At 44.8% G+C, this 20,563-nt stretch overlaps 1 pseudogene; it reads right to left on the bottom strand.

Annotated features, from left to right (window-relative positions):
- Positions 1–1,121: 1,121 nt before the first annotated feature.
- Positions 1,122–6,101, bottom strand: LOC102131555 (docking protein 1 pseudogene; annotated as a pseudogene).
- Between the last annotated feature and the right edge of the window lie 14,462 nt (positions 6,102–20,563).

Consider the following 20,563-nt stretch of genomic DNA (forward strand, 5'->3'; position numbering starts at 1 on the left):
TTTCTGTTTTTCTCAAATGACTTTTTGGGTCTAAACTTGTAGAGATTGAGACCTGCCAGCTCAGCTGCTTCAAAAGATTCTCCCTCCTGGTGTGAGAGGTGCACCTCTCCCCCTCAATACATCCTCTACAGGGAGTACAAGGGATCTCAGAATTGGGAAATCAGATGGGGTAACTGCTCTCAGACCCTCCCATGGCTCTCCATTGCCCTCATGATCAAGTTCAAGCTCTTGCTGGCCGGCCATGTCCTCGATGCTAGCGCTCCAGCCTGCCTCCCCCTCATCTTGGCTTTCTTTGCAGCTGTCACACACTAATCTTTTAGTTCAGAGCTGTTCTCTCTGGCTGGAATGCCCACTTCATTCCCTGCCCTCCCATGCAAAACAAGCAAAAACAAACAAACCCAAGCCTGGTTGACTCCTGTTTATCCACTGGGTCTCAATTTGGATATCACTGCTTCCTGGAAGCCTTCCCTGATGCCGCTAGACTAGGTTGGGCATCCTTGCCATGTCCCACAGTAGTGCCTCCTCTCTTTTGGTCACTCAGATGACCTTGTTGAAGTGTTTGCAATACAGTGCAAGGTCTTAGGGCAGAACTATGTCATCTTGTTTCTCACTCACTCCCCAGCCCTACCGTGGTGCCTAGCCCGTCACTCTGCATGTCATAGGTCCTCTCTTATCTGTTTGTCAAATGAATGGAATAGGCTACTCTGAAATCTTTGTGTTGGAAAATTCTGTCCTCGCTTCCAGGGAAGAAATTCTCATCCCCTGACCCCACTTTGCACTCTCTGAAGAGCGATCATCCTGCCCTCTTCATTTCCCCTCTCTCCAGGGACGGGAGACTTTTTCCCTTGTGGGTAGAGGTTTCTTCCAACCTCTGCCTGGAAGAAAGTCCTTCCTCATCTGAGGAACCTGCAGGTGGCCATACTCCTTCCCCAGTGAAGCTGACCAGCACTAGGAGCAACTGAAGCTTGCATTCAGGGACAAGCAGAGATATGAGGGGAGGCAGAGTCCCAGTGCTGCCTAAGGCCCTGACTCCAACTGTCTCAGAGACCATGATCTAACCCTGTCATTTGTTTTTTTTTTTTTTCCCCTTTTTTCTTTTCTCTCTTTTCTTTTCTTTTCTTTCTTTCTTTCCTTCTTTCTTTCTTTCCTCTCCTTTTTTTTTTTTTTTTGAGACAGAGTCTTGCTCTGTTGCCCAGGCTGGAGTGCAGAGGCATGATCTTGGCTCACCGCAACCCCTGCCTCCCAGGTTCAAATGATTCTCCTGTCTCAGTCTCCCGAGTAGCTGGGATTACAGGCACCTGCCACCATGTCCAACTAATTTTTGTGTTTTTAGTAGAGATGGGGTTTCACCATGTTGGCCAGGCTGGTCTCGAACTCCTGACCTCAAGTGGTCTACCCATCTCAGCCTCCCAAAGTGCTGGGATTACAAGCATGAGCCACCATGCCCGGCTTACGCCCTGTCATTTCTACAGTTTGGTCCTTGACTCAATAAATTCCCTTCTATCTAAACTACTTTTGGTTGGGCTTCTGACACTTGCTACCAATAGTTCTGATCAATACAATCTTTAAAGACTTAACACATTTATAGGTAATCAAACAAATGGTAGTGGTGATTAGAAGCTTTATTGTAAAATGCTACAGGGTCAGCTGGGCAGGAACTGGCCTTTCCAGGCCTCAGGATGTGGAGTTGGGGTTTCTGTCCCTGCAGGCATCCGTTTGCATCTGCTGATCGGCATAGGAGCTGAGAAGCATTCCAAGGAAGTGTTTTAAACCATGTCCGCTATTGGGTTCAGACCTATATAGACAGGTCTTTCAGATGGCAGAGGTGAGGGAACTTTAGAAGCCAGCCTACACACATGTGCACGTGTGTGCATGTGTGCATGTGTGTGTGTGTGTGTGTGAGATAGGGGTAGGCAAAGGGGCTTCCTGAGAACTCACCATCAGAGAAGAAGGAGACAGGCAGAGTGGGAAGGACTCTGCAAGGGCCTCATACCAGAGCGACTGGTGGTTGAGAGTCTGATATGGGGAGCTCATCCTGACTAAGGCCTCCACCCCCAGAATGTATGTACTCCTGGGGGAGCTAAAAATGCTCTGGCATGAAACATTGTCACTGCAATCTTGCTGCGAAGCCTCCTTGCAGAGCAGGACAGCTTCACTTCCAAGAATGATGACAAATTCTGGAGCCTGGTTGCTGGGTTCCAACTCTGGTTCCACCATGGATGAGCTGTGTGACTTAGGGTAAGTTATTCAACCTCTCTGTGCCTCAGTTTTCTCATCGGTAAACTAGTTTTTGTTTGTTTTGAAGAGACAGGATGTCCCTTTGTTGCCCAGGAGTGCAGTGGCATGATCACTGCATCCTCGAACTTCTGGGCTCAAGTGATCCTCCTGCCTCAGTCTCTCCAGTAGCTAGGACTACAGACATAGGCCGCCATGCCCAGCTTAAATTAGTTTATTTTATGATTAGATGAATTAAAGTACATAAAGTGTTGGAATAGTGCCTGGCACATTAAATAAATCAGTTATTTAACCACCACCACCACGACAACCCCTTCTCTCTCTTTTAAAATTTTTTTTTTAATTTTTATTTTTAAACCCAAGCTGACTTTAATAGGAATTAAAAAATTTTTAAATATATCTCTGGCAAAGAATAATGCAGGGGTAAGGATGTAGGCACAGTCTAACATCTCTCTGAGGCCTCCACACAGGCCCCTCAAACTGCACCCACTCTGACCATGCACCACCTTCCACAGACCTGGTCCCGCAGCTGTCCCTTCCTTTGGGGAAGCGGGGAAGGGATGGCTTTAGGGGGATGCAGAGTCCGTCCCTCAGCCATGCCATCTGCCCCACTTCTTAGGACTTCCTGGGATTGACTGTCCTTCCCTTGACTCCCCCATCCCTCTGGTCCCCTGGTCTCACATGGCATGGCCCCTCCCACCCTCTGGCTTCTGTTGGTTCTAACCATTTTCTCTGATCCCTAGTGCCACCTCCCCATGGTCCTCCTCAGCAACTTCAGCCTTGCCCTCCTTCTCAGGTAGGGACCTCTGACTTGACCCCAGTCCTGTCAGTCCCTACTCTAGAGAGCCCACAGTCCCAGCTCCCTGAGGCCCCACTCTCCAGGACCTGGCTGTACAGAGCTGAGTTGTGGCTTTTGCTGCTACTGCCAGTTGCAGTACTAGGTTCAGGGAGGGCTGGGCCCTGGGGCTTGGGAGCAGGGAGGGTCTTTGTGCTTTCGGTGGGTGGCACAGCATAGTCATCAGGCAGGGTTGTAGGGGAGCTCATAGCTCTCCTACTTCACCTGAGCTTGGCATCCCCACACATCCTTGGGCTCCTAAGGCAGATCATAAAGGCTCTGGGGAAGGGCTGGGACCAGGCCCTCAGGTTCAACATAGATGGGATCCTGTTTGGAGTCCATCAGCTTGGCCTTCAGCAACTGCTGCTGCTCATGTCCGTACAAGTCCCAATAGAGAGGTTTCTTCCATTGTACTCCCTCTGCTGCCCGAGCAAGGGTGCTGTCCAAGAAGTCTGAGTATAGGGAGTGCTGGGATGGGCCTGAAGCGATGCACAGGGAGTCTAAGGGCTCAGCATACAGGGCTGGGGGGCTGTCAAGAAGCCCTTGGGGGCCAGGTAGGGAAGGGAATTTCCCCTTTGCCACCTCCCCTTCTTGGGAGTCAGCTCTGAGAACATTCTGACCCTGTCTGGCCTTTCCCTGGGTCTTCTGCCAGTGGATGGCAGTCTCACCTGCCTGGAAGATGTCATTTCCCTGTGCTGTCTGGAAGGTGAAGGTTCCAGGGCCCAGGAGGCAGTGGCGCTGGCCTCAAAAGAGAACATGACCTTGTCCCAGCCATAGCAATGCAACAGAGTGTAGGGCCAGGACAGGACAGCTCCAGTATCTGACTCTGGGCCCCCATGGTCAGGAGAGTCACCCTCTCAGCCTCCAACCGTCAGCAAATAGAGGCATGCAGGCCACAGTGCTCAGCCGCCTCAGTCCTCTGCACCGTTACCCAGAATTGGGATCCTTCCCAGGTGTGGCTGCACAAGGAGTTCTCCAGCATCTCCAGGGCAGAAAGCTCAGGTGGGTTGTTGGTAGGTTCCAGAATCCAGCTGCCTTTCCAAAAGGGGTTTTGGCAGTGTCTGCATCCAGGCTGCACTGGACAGCACATCAACAGCCAGCAGGTGCTAGTGCTGTGCAGTGTCCAGGCGGAAGGCAGTGGCGCTGGGCTCAGGGGGGCTCTCCACAGCCACGGGGGCCAAACTCACACACTTCACCAGATGGATCACCTTGCAGTACAGGCAGCACGAGCTCCCTCAGCCGCTCCCAGAGCTCGACCCCTTATGGTCAAAGAACCTGAGCCACGCTACGCCACGGGGACTGACCAGGTAGAGCACAGCCCAGGTCTTCCTCCACCTCTTGGTCCCAAAGTGCTCACTCTGCAAAAAGAGTGGCCCTTCCATCACAGCTCCATCCATGGCCCCCAGCGGTTCCTTCCCCGCTTCTCCCTCTTATCAAGTGACTGAGTACTATGGCACTGACAGATCCACACCAGACTCTGGCCAGGCTCCCTCTGATCTGTTACTCCTGACGCTTGCATATATAACCCAGACACGATGCACCACAGCATCACCTTTACCTGAAAGATTTCAGAAGGCATCAGGGCCCTGCAGAATTACCCAGCCTGATGCCTTCATTTTTGCAGACGAAGAGACCAAGGCCCAGCAAGGGATCCCATAGAAAGAGTAAAAGTAAAACCAATGAGCATGTGTCAGAGGAGGAGTCCCCCACAGCAGGAACGGCACATAAGAGGATTCTTGGGGACAGATACAGTGGGGACGGCCCTGGATCTTCTGCTTTGGTCCCTGCTATGACATTAACTTAGTCTGTGAGCTCAGGCAGTGGAAGCGGATGAGGAAGGACCCCTGTCCTGGAGAACTCTTTCTGCCAGTGTTCATTTGGAGAGTGGTATCCTGGGGATTCCCAGTTGCCACCACCTTATTCTCACTTCTGCCAGCAACACTGATCTTAGCCTCCCCTCAGAACTCTGAGCAAGAATGTCCTGGGCTCAGAGTGTGGCCACCGCGCTGGCTTCTTACTCCAGTGCACTCCTGTCAGCCCTCTGGGGGAGCGCACGGAGTAGCAGCTCTTCCCTACCATCGAAATGCATCTTTGTACCCTCCAAAATGATGTCTTCAGTGTCATTGTTATTCAATTATGATCAGAAGCCGAGCTTGATCAGACGTTCAATCTAACTTCTATTAAGTCATGAAACTCCTTTTTTTTTTTTTTTTTTTGAGACGGAGTTTTGCTCTTGCTGCCCAGGCTGCAATGGTGTGATCTCGGCTCACTGCAACCTCTGCCTCCCGGGTTCAAGCGATTCTTCTGCCTCAGCCTCCCGAGTAGCTGGGATTACAGACATGCGCCTCCATACCCAGCTAATTTTGTATTTTTAGTAGAGATGGGTTTTCTCCATGGGGTTTCTCCATGTTGATCAGGCTGGTCTCAAACTCCGGACCTGGGGTGATCCGCCCACCTCGGCCTTCCAAAGTGCTAGGATTACAGGCATGAGCCACTGCGCCCGGCCAAGTCATGAAACTTCTCTATCAGTGAAAAGTTAACACATTGTCTGGTCCTGCTTAAGGACAAGAACTTTTACCCCCCATCTATCTACCAACTTCATAAGCAGCCATATTTCAAGTCTCTATTCTCTGCTGCTGGGACTATCTGGTCCAGGGAGGGTGAGAAGCAAACACATCTATTGTATATGATCCTGACCTTTCTATCAGAATCCATAGTCTTTTGCTCATCCCTCTGTTATGAGGACAACACTTGCTGACTATTCTCCCTACCAGTACCTTAGGTCACACAGTCTTCCTTTTTGTTCTTAGCTTCTAGCTTCTAGCATCAGGGCTTTCCAGGCCCCCAAATGGCCAGCCACCAGGGATCCCTGAAGAATGAGGAAAGACCTTAATCCAGTTCTACAAACATTTTTTTGAGTGTCCAATCCATGATGGACCCTCATGAGGCACTGGACACATGGGAATATGTTCATCTTGGATGCTTTCTTTCTTTCTTACCTTTTTCTTTCTTTCTTTCTTTCTTTTCTTTTTTTTTTTTTTTTTTTTTTTTTGAGATGGAGTCTAGCTCTGTCACCTAGGCTGGAGTGCAATGGTACAATCTCGGCTCACTGCAACCTCTGCCTCCCTGGCTCAAGCGATTCTCCTACCTCAGCCTCCTGAGTAGCCAGAATTATAGGCACGCGCCACTGTGCCTAGCTAATTTGTGTATTTTTTGTAGAGACGGGGTTTCACCATGTTGCCCAGGCTGGTCTTGAACTCCTGACCTCAGGTGATACACCCGCCTCAGCCTCCCAAAGTGCTGGGATTATAGGCATGAGCCACCATGCTGGCGGGATGCTTTCTTTAAGGATTTCCCAGTCTGTTGGGCACATGGGAACTTATCTGGGGAGAGGGGGGATTTCTCTTCAGAATGTCTTAGTTGTTGGTGTAAGAGAATGGTACAGAGAAGTTTTGTTGATTCCTTTAAAAAGGGGAAAGAGAAAAAGTTTAACCCTACCAACCTTGCCATGCTCTGACAAGCTTATCCAGGTGACATAGTTTGGCTGTGTCCCCACCCAAATCTCATCTTGAATTGTAGCTCCCATAATTCCCACGTGTTGTAGAGGGACTCGATTGGAGGTAATTGAATCACAGGGGCGGGTATTTCCTGTGTTGTTCTTGTGGTGAATAGGTCTCTTGAATAGTCTCACGAGATCTGATGGTTTTATAAATGGGAGTTTCCCCTGCGCAAGCACTCCTGTCTACCGCAATGTGAGATGTGACTGTGTCCCTTATTTGCCTTCCGCCATGATTGTGAGGACTCCCCAGCCATGTGGAACTGTGAGTCCATTAAACCTCTTTCCTGGCTGGGTGCGGTGGCTCATGCCTGTAATCCCAGCACTTTGGGAGGCTGAGGCGGGTGGATCACCTGAGGTCAGGAGTTCCAGACCAGCTTGGCCAACGTAGTGAAACCCCGTCTCTACTAAATATACAAAAATTAGCCGGGCATGGAGGTGCCCTGCCTGTAGTCCCGGCTACTCTGGAGCCTGAGGCAGGAGAATCGCTGGAACCTAGGAGGCGGAGGTTGCAGTGAGCTGAGATCATGGCACTGCACTCCAGCCTGGGTGACAGAGTCAGACCCCATCTCAAAAGAAAAAAAAAAAAAAGTTTTTTTTCTTTTATAAATTATCCAGGCTCAGATATGTCTTTATCAGCAGTGTGAGAACAGACTAATACACCAAGTTATTGTGCATGAGAAGGAACCTGCCAATGGGCTGCCATAGTGAACAATTATGGAGTGGTTATCCAGCACCATTCTTCCTTCTTGGGAACTGTTACGTCCATCTAGATGGCTCCCCAGGGACCATTGCTTTTACATAATCCTTCCCTCAGTCATAATTGGCCTAGGTGTGGACCCTTTTCAAAGATGGGTCAATAAAACCTTTCCTTACCATTTTTTCTTATTTGAACTTAGAAACAAGTCATTCTTTTGTTTTTTTGTTTGTTTCTTTGTTTTTGCTTTTTAAGAAATAGAGTCTTTCTTAAAGACTGAAGTCTTTAAGACTTCACAGGCTGAAGTTCAGTGGTGCAATCATAGCTGATTGCAGCCTTGACTTCCTGTGTTCAAGGGATCCTCCCACCTCAGCCTCTCAAGTGGCTGGGACTATAGGTATGTGCCACCACAGCCAGCTAATTAAAAAAAAATTTTTTTTTCTGTAGAGTTGTGCTATATTGTCCAGGCTGGTCTCAAACTTCTGGGCTCAAGTGATCCTCCCGCCTTGGTCTCCCAGTTCCCTGGGATTATAGGTGTGGACCATCATGCCTAGCCCAAGCCATTCTTTTTTGAATGGTGAAAGCTATAAATATGAAAACCAGGAACTGTCTGCAAGCATATTCTCCATCATGAAGAGAAGAAAGGTGCTCTGCAGTGAAGAAAGCAGAAATAAAAAGTTGAAGCAAAAGATAAAGACAATTCTATTAGGATTTAAGTCCCTAGTTCCAGTTATTCCTGAGACATCCTTGCTTTTTTTTGCAAATTAGTTGTTCAGCCCCTTATTGGATTTTATTACCCAATACAGTTTTCTTTATGTTTAATCTAGTTCACGTTGGATTTCTGTCACTTCCAAGCAAAGGAATCCCAATTTAAAAATCGGTACAAGGTATGGAGTGGTGCACATGGCAGAACCTAAAATATGGAACTGGCCCTGTTGATATTGAGGGTGGGATCCAGTAAGAGTCCCTCCATCCCGAGTCTGGAAGTGAGCTGTTTGTGAAGTGACGACTGAAGCAGCTGGGGAAATGACTGCATGGTGTCTTTTAGAACAACCTCCCTTGTCTCTGCCCTGTGGTTGCAGCTTCAGAGGATTCAGTAGGAACATGACAAAATATTGGAGCACATTGTCTACACTTGGCAACCCCAGGAAGATGCTTCCAGGGAGGGACAAGCACATGACTAGCAGCATGACAATTTGTAACTCTGGTGAGGCCTCCTCTGCCTGGGGCCGGCAATCCAACGTGGCTGCAGGAGAATAATCATGTGCTTTGCAGACTGGCTGCAGGCAGATTCCGTGCACACCCTAAAGTGAATGCATTGAATAAGAAAGGGGGACTGTCTGAAATGGGGATATCTGGGATAAGCTAGAGGAATCAGGGACCTGTGACTCTCCCAGTTCCCGCTTGGCACCCTGGCCTGACAGGAAGGGTCAACATTTGTTTTTCTTTTTTTTGGCATCTGGCATCTGAAACCGCTTCTAAGGTAGGGAAATTCCCCATCTAATAGATACCAGATACTTGTTTTCTGAACTTCCCTCACAACCAGGGTGTAGACATTTGACCTTTTCTCAGCCGGTCCCATACACAGATCACAGACTAAGCTAAGAAATCTGTAGCTAAGGAAGTGAGGATTCAGAGACCCTCAAAACTCCCTCCAGGGACAATGGGCTTGTAGTAAGACCTAGTTCTAGAGGCAGCAGGGACCCTACAGAGCTGGCTCTTGGCAGCAGGAAGGGGCAGTGGCGGCAGCATTGTCCTCCTGGAGAAAACCCTGCGCTTAATTTAAGGCATTGTTCTGGTTTCATGTGTGGCTCTCTATCTGGTTCTAGTTCCTGTAATTCTCTGAGCTACCTAATATCTTTTATACAGTTAATAAATTATTTTTTTTTTTGCTTAAATAAGATGGAGTTGGTTTTGTTGCTTGTAACTAATGACTCTGACTAATATATAAATTGGTACTAGATTGATTGAAGGCATCGGACTTTCAGAGAAATAGCTGGAATCTAGGAATGGTTGTGTGGCCTGATGGGGACTAAAGGTAATGAAAATCCAGAGATGGGGTGGCACTTGGTGGCAAAATAGCTCATCCACTTATTACTAGTGGTTACCTGGAATGAAGTGTCCATTGAGAATACAGACTTGGGGGACTGTCTGACATGAGTCTGAAGGGAATGAGGAACAAATGGATTGTGAGGTGGTGTGGACAGCTTAAAGTGAGAATGAAAACATCAAAGTTTGCTCTCACTCTGTCCTGTGTGAGAACTAGAGCGTTGTTTGGAAGAGGGACATGATGGGGTGGTTATGTATGGGAGAATTTGGATGACTGAGAGCTCTGAGCTTCTATGAGCTAGGGCTAGGTTGGATACCACCTAAGGGAAAATCCAAAATAACAATGGTATGAACAAAATAATAGATTCTTTTTCTTCATTAAAAATAAATCTGTGGGTAGGGATTCCAGTGCTGGTGTGGCTATTCCATGGGCATTAGCGCCTCCTACTCCTTCCTTCTTTTTGTTTTCTCTTCCTAGAGTGTAGTTTCTATCCTGAAGCTTACCTAATGTTCTACGATAGCTGTTGGAGTTCCAACCATCACATCCACATTCTAGGAAGCCAGAATGAAGAAGAAAGCAAGCAAAAAGTACATCTCTCAGTCAGACATATCCCCATAAGGAAGCTCTTAGAGGCTCCATGCAGCACTAATGTTTACTTCGTATTTGCCTGAATTTAGTCGTATGAGCATATCAAAATGAAAGGGAGACTAGAAAAAGGTATGATTTTTAACTGGGCACATTAGTATCCCAAATGAAATAGGGTCTTCATTGCTAAGGAATAAGGAGAGAATGGTTATCAGGCAGGGATGTTACCCATTGCTGCATAACAATTACCCCACAACTTACTAGTGTAAAACAATACACATTTATTATGTAATAGTTTCTGTGCATCTGGAATTTAGGAACAGCTTACCTGCGTACCCTTCTTCGGGGTCTCTTCCAAGGCTACAATCAAGGTGTCAGATCTGCAGTCTCAAATGAGGGCTTGGCTAAGGCCAGGTCTGCTTCTAAGCTCATGCACATGGCTCTTTTTAGGGCTCAGTGCCTCAAGACCAATTGGACTGAATGGCTCTGTTTCTTATCAAATGTTGGCCAGAGGTCACCCTCAGTTTCTTGCACTGTGGACCTCCCCATCAGGACAAGCATGTTAGAAGGGTCAGAGGGAATGCCAGCAAGACAGAAGGCGGCCTTTTGTAACCTAATCTTGGAAATCACATCCTGTCATTTTTGCCATATTCTGCTCCTTAGAAGTAAATTACTAGCCAGGTGCAGCGGCTCACATCTATAATCCCAGCACTTTGGGAAGCTGAGGCAGGAGGATTACTTGAGCTCAGGAGTTTGAGGTCCTGAGTAACATAGCAAGACACCATCTCAACAGAAAGTATAAAAATTAGCCAGGCATGGTGGCATGCACCTGTAGTCCCAGCTATGCAGGAGGCTGGGGCAGGAGGATCGCTTGAGCCCAGTAGTTCCAGGCTGCTAGTGAGCTATGATCACACTATTGCAACTGGGTGCACTCACCGAAGAGTCTGGATTCCATGTGTCAGTTCTAATAGCTGGGGGTAGTCTTAATAACATTTATTTATTTATTTATTTAGAGACGGAGTATCATTCTGTCACTCAGGCTGGCGTGCAGTGGTGCGATCTAGGCTCACTGCAACCTCCGCCTCCCAGGTTCAAGTGATTTTCTTGCCTCAGCCTCCCAAGTAGTAGCTGGGATTACAGGTGTGCACCACCATGCCCGGCTAATATTTTTTGTATTTTTAGTGGAGATGGGGTTTCACCATGTTTGCCAGGCTGGTGTCAAATTCCTGACCTCAAGAGATCCACTCGCCTTGGCCTTCCGTGCTGGGATTACAGGCGTGAGCCGCCACACCCGGTCTAATGACTTTTTAAAAAAGGATGAGTTAATTGTTTTCTAGAGCCTATAATAACATTTTATTATTTACTTTATCACATATTCATCCACCTATTCTTCTGTCAATCCACTGTATTTTTTGAATGCATTTCAGAGTAAGTTTCAGACATCCATGTGCTTGGCCTCTAAATACTTCAGTGTGCATATTATTACGTTGAAAAATTGTTGGCTTTAAGAAAGTGTTAGACCTTTTCCTAAAGGGTTGTGCCATTTTACACTTCTACCAATGATGTATGTGAATTCTTGTTTCATATCCTCTTGAACATTAAATAGTGTCAGTCTTTTTAATTTTATTCATTCTGATGGATATGTATAGTGGATTTAATTGCTTTTTCAGTTGGTTGACTGAAACCCGAATTCCATGATGAAGTTAAATGAAATTGAGATGCCAAGAATCCTTTGGTAAAATGTGGAAGAAAGAATCCAAAGAATTAGGGAGATGGGAATTTGGTGTGGGTTTGTAAGTGTAACTCATTTACTCCTAGCTCTGTCCCTTGGGAGGGCCCAGGGGACATTCTCTTCACCAAGGCATTGAGAAATATATTTGTGAGAGTGATGGTATCTTCAGAAAGTGCTGTAATAACCAGCTTCTGTAGGTCAGGGATATTGGGGGAAGACACTACAGATGAAACGGCCTCCCTGATTTCTTTCTTTTCTTTTCTTTTCTTTTTTTTGAGACAGGATCTTGCTCTGTTGTCCAGGCTGTAAGTGCAATGGCATGATCATGGCTCACTGCAACCTCTGCCTCCTGGGCTTGAGCGATCCTCCTACCTCAGCCTCCCAAGTAGCTGGGACTGCAGGTGCATGCCACCATGCCCAGCTAATTAAACATATATATATTTTTTAGAGACAGGGTCTTGCTATGTTGCCCAGGCTTGCCTTGAGCTCCTGGTTTTAAGCTATCTTCCTGCCTCAGCCTCCCAAAGTGCTGAGATTGCAGGCATGAGCCACCACTCACTGCGTAGGCGCCCTCATTTCCACCAGCATGATGGCACCCTAGGGTTGTGAGGGTGGGCTAGGGTCCTTCACTGCCAGGGGCAAGCTGGGTGTGGTTACTCTGATTGCCAGCTGCTCTGAGTGGTCTGACCTGCAGAGATCTTTGCTGGTTGATCATTTTGAGATCACTGAGTCCCTAGGACTAAAGAATATGGGCAGTTCACTAAGATTCTAACTGACTTGTAAAACCCAAAACTCTCTGGAACTGGTGAAGAGGACTCACTTAAGACAACAGAGTGGGGAATAATGGAGTTATGATCTCTCACTGAATTTCCTGTCCTGGGTTAGTTCACAGACTTAGAGCCTCATGAATGGGGTGAAGGCAAGTTTACTTGAGCAAGAAGGATTTATAAATACCTCCATGTATATTCCTTTTTTTTTTTTAAAGACAGAGTCTCACTCTGTCATCCAGGCTGGAGTGCAGTGGCATGAATTCCAGCTCACTGCAACCTCCGCCTCCCGAGTTCAAGCAATTCTCCTGCCTCAGCCTCCTGAGTAGCTGGGATTACAGGTGCCCGCCACCACGCCCAGCTAATTTTTGTGTTTTTAGTAGAAACGGGGCTTCACCATGTTGGCCAGGCTGGTTTAGAAATCCTGACCTCAAGTGATCTGCTTGCCTTGATCTCCCAAAGTGCCGGGATTACAGGTGTGAGCCAGGGCGCCTGGCCCCCTTTGTATTCCTTATAGGCATCCTCAGAAAGGCCTCTGGTCATTTTCCAGGATAACTATTGTGGGTTTAATTGTGTCTCCCCAAAAGATATATTGAAGTTCTGGTCCCCAGTACCTATGAAATAGGTGAACTTATTTGGAAATAGTTTATTTACAGATGGAGTCAGGTTAAGGTGAGGTCATACTGGTTTAGCCCTAATCCAATGACAGTCTCCTTAGAAGTTTTTTGTTGTTGTTGTTGTTTTTAACCTTATAAGAAGGGAGAAATTTGGACACAGAGGGAACACCATGTGAAGATGGAGAATAAATTTCTGTTGTTTCAGGCTACGTAGTGTATAGTATTTTGTTATGGCAGCCCTAGGAAATGGATCCAGTAACTGTGACCTTGGGAGTGTTGGACATTGGCTCTAATGCTAATCTTTGGAGTTGTAGTTGGCACAGTGATTAATGAATCACTCAGAGTGAATGAAGACTTATGGAGTCAAGTGATAAATTGACTTTTGATTTTTTTCTGAGACAGGGTCTTGCTATGTTGCCCAGGGTGGAGTGCAGTGGCATGATCATAGTCCACTACAGCCTTGAACTCCTGTACTGAAGCCATCCTCTTGCCTCAGCCTCCTGATTAGCTGGAACTACAGGTGTGTGCCACCATGGCTAGCTACTGGTTTTTTTTTTTTTTTTTTTTTTTTTTTTTTTTTTCAGTTTTTCTAAAGACGGGGTCTCACCATGTTGTCTATTCTGGTCTCAAACTCCTGGGCTCAAGTGATCCTCCTGCCTTGGCCTCCCAAAGTGCTAGGATTACAGGTGTGAGCCACTGTGCCCAGCTGCAAATTTTGATTTTAGTCTACCTTACTGTCATCCCAGTTCTTAAACCCATTTTCCCATGATTTCTTTAGTTCCCGAGTATATAGTTAGACTAGATATATTCAGCAAACAGCAGAATCCCCATGTTTCTTCAGTCCATGGAATATGGCCACTATGGTTGAAAGGGCCAAGCAAAAGCACTAAACCTTCCTCCCTATTGAAATTATAAACAAAGAGGAATAATGTCTTGCTGGGGGAAATGCGAGATTAGTGCAACCATCAAAGATCTGAAAATTTAGAAGTGAAAATTCTTGTTACTTACCCATTTAATTTACCTGTTTGGCTCATGAAGAAGTCAGAAGGGCCTTTGAGAATGACGGTGGATGATTGAAAGGTTAAGACAGGTGATGACTCCAGTTGCATTGCTCTTGTAGATGTAGTTTCTCCACTAGAGCAAATCAACAGCGCCTCTGCCACCTGCAATAAAGTTATTAACTTGCAAATGTTTTTTCCCTATTTCAATAAGCAAAGAAGACCAGAGGTAATTTTGTTTATCTTAGCAGGGGCAGAAGTACATTTCCACTATTTTGCTTCAAGAACTATGTCAGCTGTCTGCCTCTGTGCCACAATTTAGTACACAGGGACTTTGATAATCTTAAAGTCTCATAGCACATTACACTGGTGACCTATGATTATGATAAAGTGCTGATAAATCCTAAATATCAGAAAGTACTGGGTACCCTGAATGCCTTAGTGAGTTGTTGTTGTCAGTGTTTTGGATTTAAGCCATTCTAGTAGGTGCATAGTGATAGCTCATTTATTGTTTTAATTTGCAGTTCCCTGATGACATATAATGTTGAGCATCTTTTCATGTATTTATTTGCTGTCTGCACGTATCCTTTGGTGAGGTGTCTGTTCCTATGTTTTGCTGATTTTTAAATCAGGTGATTGTTTCTTTATTGTCGAGTTTGAAAGGTTCTTGTATATTTTGGACACTAGTCCTTTATATGTGTTTTACAAAGATTTTATCCCAGTTCGTGGCTTGTCTTCATTCTCTCAAAAGCATCTTTTGCAGAATAGAAGCTTCTATTTTAGTAAAGTCTAACATACACTTCTTCTTTCATGAATTGTGCTTTTGGTGTTGTATTAAAAAAATCATCAACATCTTCATTTGTATAGTAGTAAGTAAACTTTAAAAATAGTAAAATAAATAAATAAATACATACATAGAAAATCATCACCAAACCCAAGGTCATCTAGATTTTATCTTATGTTATCTTCTAGGAGTTCTATAGTTTTGCATTTTTTTTTTTTTTTTCTTGAGATGGACTCTTGCCCTGTCTCCAGGCTGGGGTGCAGTGGTGTGATCTTGGCTCACTGCAGCCTTCACTTGCCGGATTCAAGCAATTCTCCTGCCTCAGCCATCTGAGTAGCTGGGACTACAGTTGCATGCCACCACACCCAGCTAATTTTTGTATTTTGAGTAGAGACGGGGTTTCACCAAGTTGGCCAGGATGGTCTCGATCTCCTGACTCCATGATCCTCCCACCTCGGCCTCCCAAAGTGCTGGGATTACAGGTGTGAGCCACCTCGCCCGGCCTGCATTCTATTTTTAGGTCTGGTCCATTTACATATATTATTCTTTTCTTTTTCTTTTTTTTTTGTGTTTGAGACAGAGTCTCATCTGTTGCCCAGAATGGAGTGCAGCGGTGTGATCTCAGCTCACTGCAAGCTCCGCCTCCTGGGTTCAAGCGATTCTCGTGCCTCAGCCTCCCAAGTAGCTGGATTACAGGTGTGTGCTACCACATCTGGCTAATATTTGTATTTTTAGTAGAGATGGGGTTTCACCATGTTGCCCAGGCTGGTCTTGAACTCCTGGCCTCAAGTGATCTGCCCACCTTGGTCTCCCACCCACAATGCTGGGATTAACAGGCGTGAATGAACCATAGCATCCAGCCTTGCAGGTATTATTTCTATTCCCATTTTAGGGATGAGAACAATTGAGTTGTAGAGAGGTTAGGTGATTTACATAATGTCTTAGGGGCTAGCAAATGGCAGAACTGGGATTTAATCCCACGCAGCATGTTCTTTCAGTATGAGGAAAGATACATCTTGATATGTAAATTTATTCTATATATTGACTTCCAATTATGAATGTTTTTCACTCACATCACCCAAGCCATAAGTTTTTCTCCCTCTAGTATCCCAATATGCCATATTTCACTAAGTCTAAGACATCATGGATTATAAGACACACCTTTATATACCACTAAGAAAGATAAAAATTACAAAAAAGCACAATACTTTCTTATCATTTAGAATTTTTGTCTTACATTTATTGAAAGAATTCTTTTAGACTTTAGATGTATAATTTGTTATATATCACTCTTATGCATGCATGCAATAAAAATAAAAGCAAATTAATTGGTAAAAGTATTTCTAAAACTCCTTTGCATAAAATAAAATAAAAATTTTATTTTTTAATTTTTATTATTTTTTTATTTTTATTTTATTTTTTGAGACGGAATCTCGTGCTGTCACCCAGGCTGGAGTGCAGTGGTGAGATCTCAGCTCACCACAGCCTCTGCCTCCCGGGTTCAAGTGATTCTCCTGCCTCAGCCTCCTGAGTAACTGGGATTACAGGCATGCGCCACCAGGCCTGGCTAATTTTGTATTTTTAGTACAAATGGGGTTTCTCCATGTTGGTCAGGCTTGCTCGAACTCCCGACCTCAGGTGATCCGCCTGCCTCGGCCTCCCAAAGTGCCAGGATTATAGGCGTGAGCCACCGCTCCTCGTGTCCCATTTTAAAAAATTGTTATTAAAATTTTTTTTTTTTTAATTTTAAATAAAATAGAAATGGGGGTCTCACTCTGTTGCCCAGGCTGGTATCAAACTCCTGGGCTCAAGTGATCCTACTACCTCAGCCTCCCAAAGTGTTAGGATTACAGGCATGTGCCACCATGCCCGGCCCAGAGTCCCATTCTTTTTAATCATTTTTTAATCTCCAAAATGTTGTTGCCCATGCTTTTTTTTTTTCTTTTGAAACAAGGTCTCACTCTGTCACCCAGGCTGGAGTGCAGTGGTGCAATCTCTGCTTACTACAACCTCCTCCTCCTGGGCTCAAGCAATTCTCCTGCCTCAGCCTCCTGAGTAGCTGGGATTATAGGCATACACCACCATGCCCAGCTAATTTTTTTACATTTTTAGTGGAGATGGGGTTTCACCATGTTGGCCAGGCTAGGCTAGTCTCGAACTCTTGACCTCAGGTGATCCACCTGCCTCACCTTCCCAAAGTGCTGGGATTACAGGCATGAGCCACTGCGCCTAGCCATACTTTTTAAAACACAATATCCTACTTCATAATTTCAAGACTATTGGTGATACTCTTGAAAAAGAGAGATCCACTATTAACAGTGAGATTTTCTCCCAAACAACTAATATTCATTCTACAAGTTCTGATACTGGCACTTTCTTGATTTTATCAGAAGGTATGTGTGAAAACTTTCTAGACAATAAACAACACTCATATTCTTTCCTCGAATGGTCCTTAAGTGGACTAAAATGCTCAGGAGTGGCAGTTATCCAGTCATGCCACCAGGAATAACAATCCCATGTAGGCGTGGCAGTGGCATCTCTGCCATGGCCACTTCCTGGCTAACAGTGATTCTGATGGTTCTCGATTTCAGATGTTCAGATTTCAGTTTTGATAACACAGGTGTCTTGGGATCCATGAAACAAACAGTAGTTGTATACCAGTTTTATCAAAATTTAGTTGTACTTTATGTCTTAATAATATTTATGTCTTAAATATATGTATCATATACTTACCGTGATTATTTTAACTTCTTTGTACTAATTTTTGCTTTTCCTGGAATTAATAGTTGTCTTTTAAAAATTTGCTTAGTTTTCTAAGTTGCTATCATTATCACTCTTCTAAGGAATTGTAAACCCTTAGAGATACTCTTTTCCACACAGTCAGACATATTAGGTCTTCTATCAGTCCCCTTTTTTTTCCTGGAGACTTCTCTTCTGGAGCTTTCTGAGGTCAGCTGGATTATTATTCCCAGTTCTTCACTTCCTCTCTATTACAGAATGATACGCCCATGCTTTTTGCCATGAACTTTGCAGTATCTCCCATTAGAGTAGGGGGAGTATATTTCCCTGCTCCACTGATGGTGAGCATGGCCCTGTGACTTGCTTTGGGCCAAGAATTGTAATAGACACGAGAGGAGCAGAGGATTAAAATGTGCCTGTGTAACCTGGCTTGCTTCTTGAGGTTCTGCAGTTCACTATGACAAGTACAAGGCCTGGGTAGATGTTGGTTCAAGGAGAATGAGAAAACATGGGGAAAAGACCTTAACAGGAACCTCATTCTAGAGCCAAGCCCAGCTGGGTCCAGCTGTATTGACTGAACCCTCGTCAGAATGCAGAGTCATGAACATGAATCATCTTTGTTGTCTTAAGCCACCGAGATCTTGAGGTTTCCTTTTACTACGCTCGCCATCACTGGCCATCAGAGAAATGCAAATCAAAACCACAATGAGATACCATCTCACACCAGTTAGAATGGCAATCATTAAAAAGTCGGGAAACAACAGGTGCTGGAGAGGATGTGGAGAAATAGGAACACTTTTACACTGTTGGTGGGATTGTAAACTAGTTCAACCATTGTGGAAAACAGTATGGTGATTCCTCAAGGATCTAGAACTAGAAATACCGTATGACCCAGCCATCCCATTACTGGGTATATACCCAAAGGAATATAAATCATGCTGCTATAAAGACACATGCACACATGTATTTATTGAGGCACTATTCACAATAGCAAAGACTTGGAATCAACCCAAATGTCCATCAGTAACAGACTGGATTAAGAAAATGTGGCACATATACACCATGGAATACTATGCAGCCATAAAAAAGGATGAGTTTGTGTCCTTTGTAGGGACATGGATGCAGCTGGAAACCATCATTCTCAGCAAACTATCGCAAGAACAGAAAACCAAACACTGCACGTTCTCACTCACAGATGGGAATTGAACAATGAGATCACTTGGACTCGGGAAGGGGAACATCACACACCGGGGCCTATTATGGGGAGGGGGGAGGGGGGAGGGGGAAGGGATGGCATTGGGAGTTATACCTGATGTAAATGACGAGTTGATGGGTGCTGACGAGTTGATGGGTGCAGCACACCAACATGGCACAGGTATACATATGTAACAAGCCTGCACGTTGTGCACATGTACCCTAGAACTTAAAGTATAATAAAAAAATAAAAAATAAAAAAATTTAAAAAAAGAAAATGATAATATTAAAAAAAAAAAAAAGAAAGAAAAGAAAACACTGACCAATTGATAGGGTTTGGCTCTGTGTCCCCACCCAAATCTCATCTGTAATCCCCAGGTGTCAAGGGAGGGAAGCAATTGGATTATGGGGGAGGTTTTCCCCCATGCTGTTCTCATGATAGTGAGTCTCATGAGATCCGATGGTTTTATAAGTAGAATTTTCCTCTGCCCTCCCTCACTCCCTCCTGCTGCCTTGTGAAGAAGGTGCCTTGCTTCCCCTTCACGGTCTGCCATGATTGTAAGTTTCCTGAGGCCTTCCGGCCCTGTGGAACTGTAAATCAATTAAGCTTCTTTCCTTTATAAATTACCAAGTCTCAAGTATTTCTTTATAGCAGTGTGAAAACAGACTAATAAACCGATATAGCTTCTGCCTTCCTGCACCAATCTGGACTAGCAGTTGCTCTGCAGAGCTGTTGTTCTGGGATATCTCTTTGCTTATCTCTTGGGTTGGGTCCCCCATTTATTGAATTCTGTGACTTCCTTCTTCTCAGTTTATTTCCTCATTTTGATGAAGCCCATCTTCAAATAGCTTCCTGAGAATGAGTGCAATGGTAGGAATATTTTTTGAGATGCCAAATATCTAGACGTGTTCACTTTATTATCACATTTAATTCATAATTTGGCTAGGTGTGGATTTCTAGGTTGAAAGTAATTTTCTCTCAGAATTTTGAAGGCATTCCTATGTTGTCTTTCAACTTGCTTGTTGTTTTTGAGGAATGCATTATGATTTCCTAATCTTTGCATGTGATTTCTTGATATGGTTTGGCTCTGTGTTCCCACCCAAATCTAATCTCAAATTGTAATCCCCATGTGTCAAGGGAGGGTCCAGGTGAAGGTAATTGGATCATGGGGGTAGTTTCCCCCTTGCTGGTCTTGTGAAAATGAGTGAGTTCTTAGGAGATCTGGTGGTTTTGTAAGTGTTTGGTCATTTCTCCTGTGTTCCTTCTCTTTCCTGCTGCCTTGTGAAGAAGGTGCATGTTTCCCCTTCTCCTTCTGCCATGATTGTAAGTTTCCTGAGGCTCCCCAGCCATGTGGAACTGTGAGTCAATTCAACCTCTTTCCTTTATAAATTACCCAGTCTTGGGTAATTCTTTCTAGCAGTGTGAAAACCAACTAATATACTTATTTTTCCTTTGGGAGTTTTTAGAATCTTCTTTATGTCCTGAGTATTCTGATATTTCCTCATGATATGGCTGGCTCAGAATCTATTTTCAACCACTGGACATTCAGTGGATCTGAAAACTGATGTCTTTTAGTGATGAAAACATTTATTGTGCTATTTATTTGATAATATTCCCTCGCTCACTTAATCTCTTCTTTTTGAAGCGCCTATCTTGTGGATGTTGGACATCCTTAATTACTTTTCTAACTTTATATGTTCTCTTACATTTTCTGTTTATTTTGGTTCCGCATCTTGGGAGATTTTCTTAAGTTTATCTTCCAATTTTTTTTTG

This window comes from Macaca fascicularis, chromosome 14, assembly GCF_037993035.2.
Source record: "Macaca fascicularis isolate 582-1 chromosome 14, T2T-MFA8v1.1".
NCBI classification, from domain to species: Eukaryota; Metazoa; Chordata; class Mammalia; order Primates; family Cercopithecidae; genus Macaca; species Macaca fascicularis.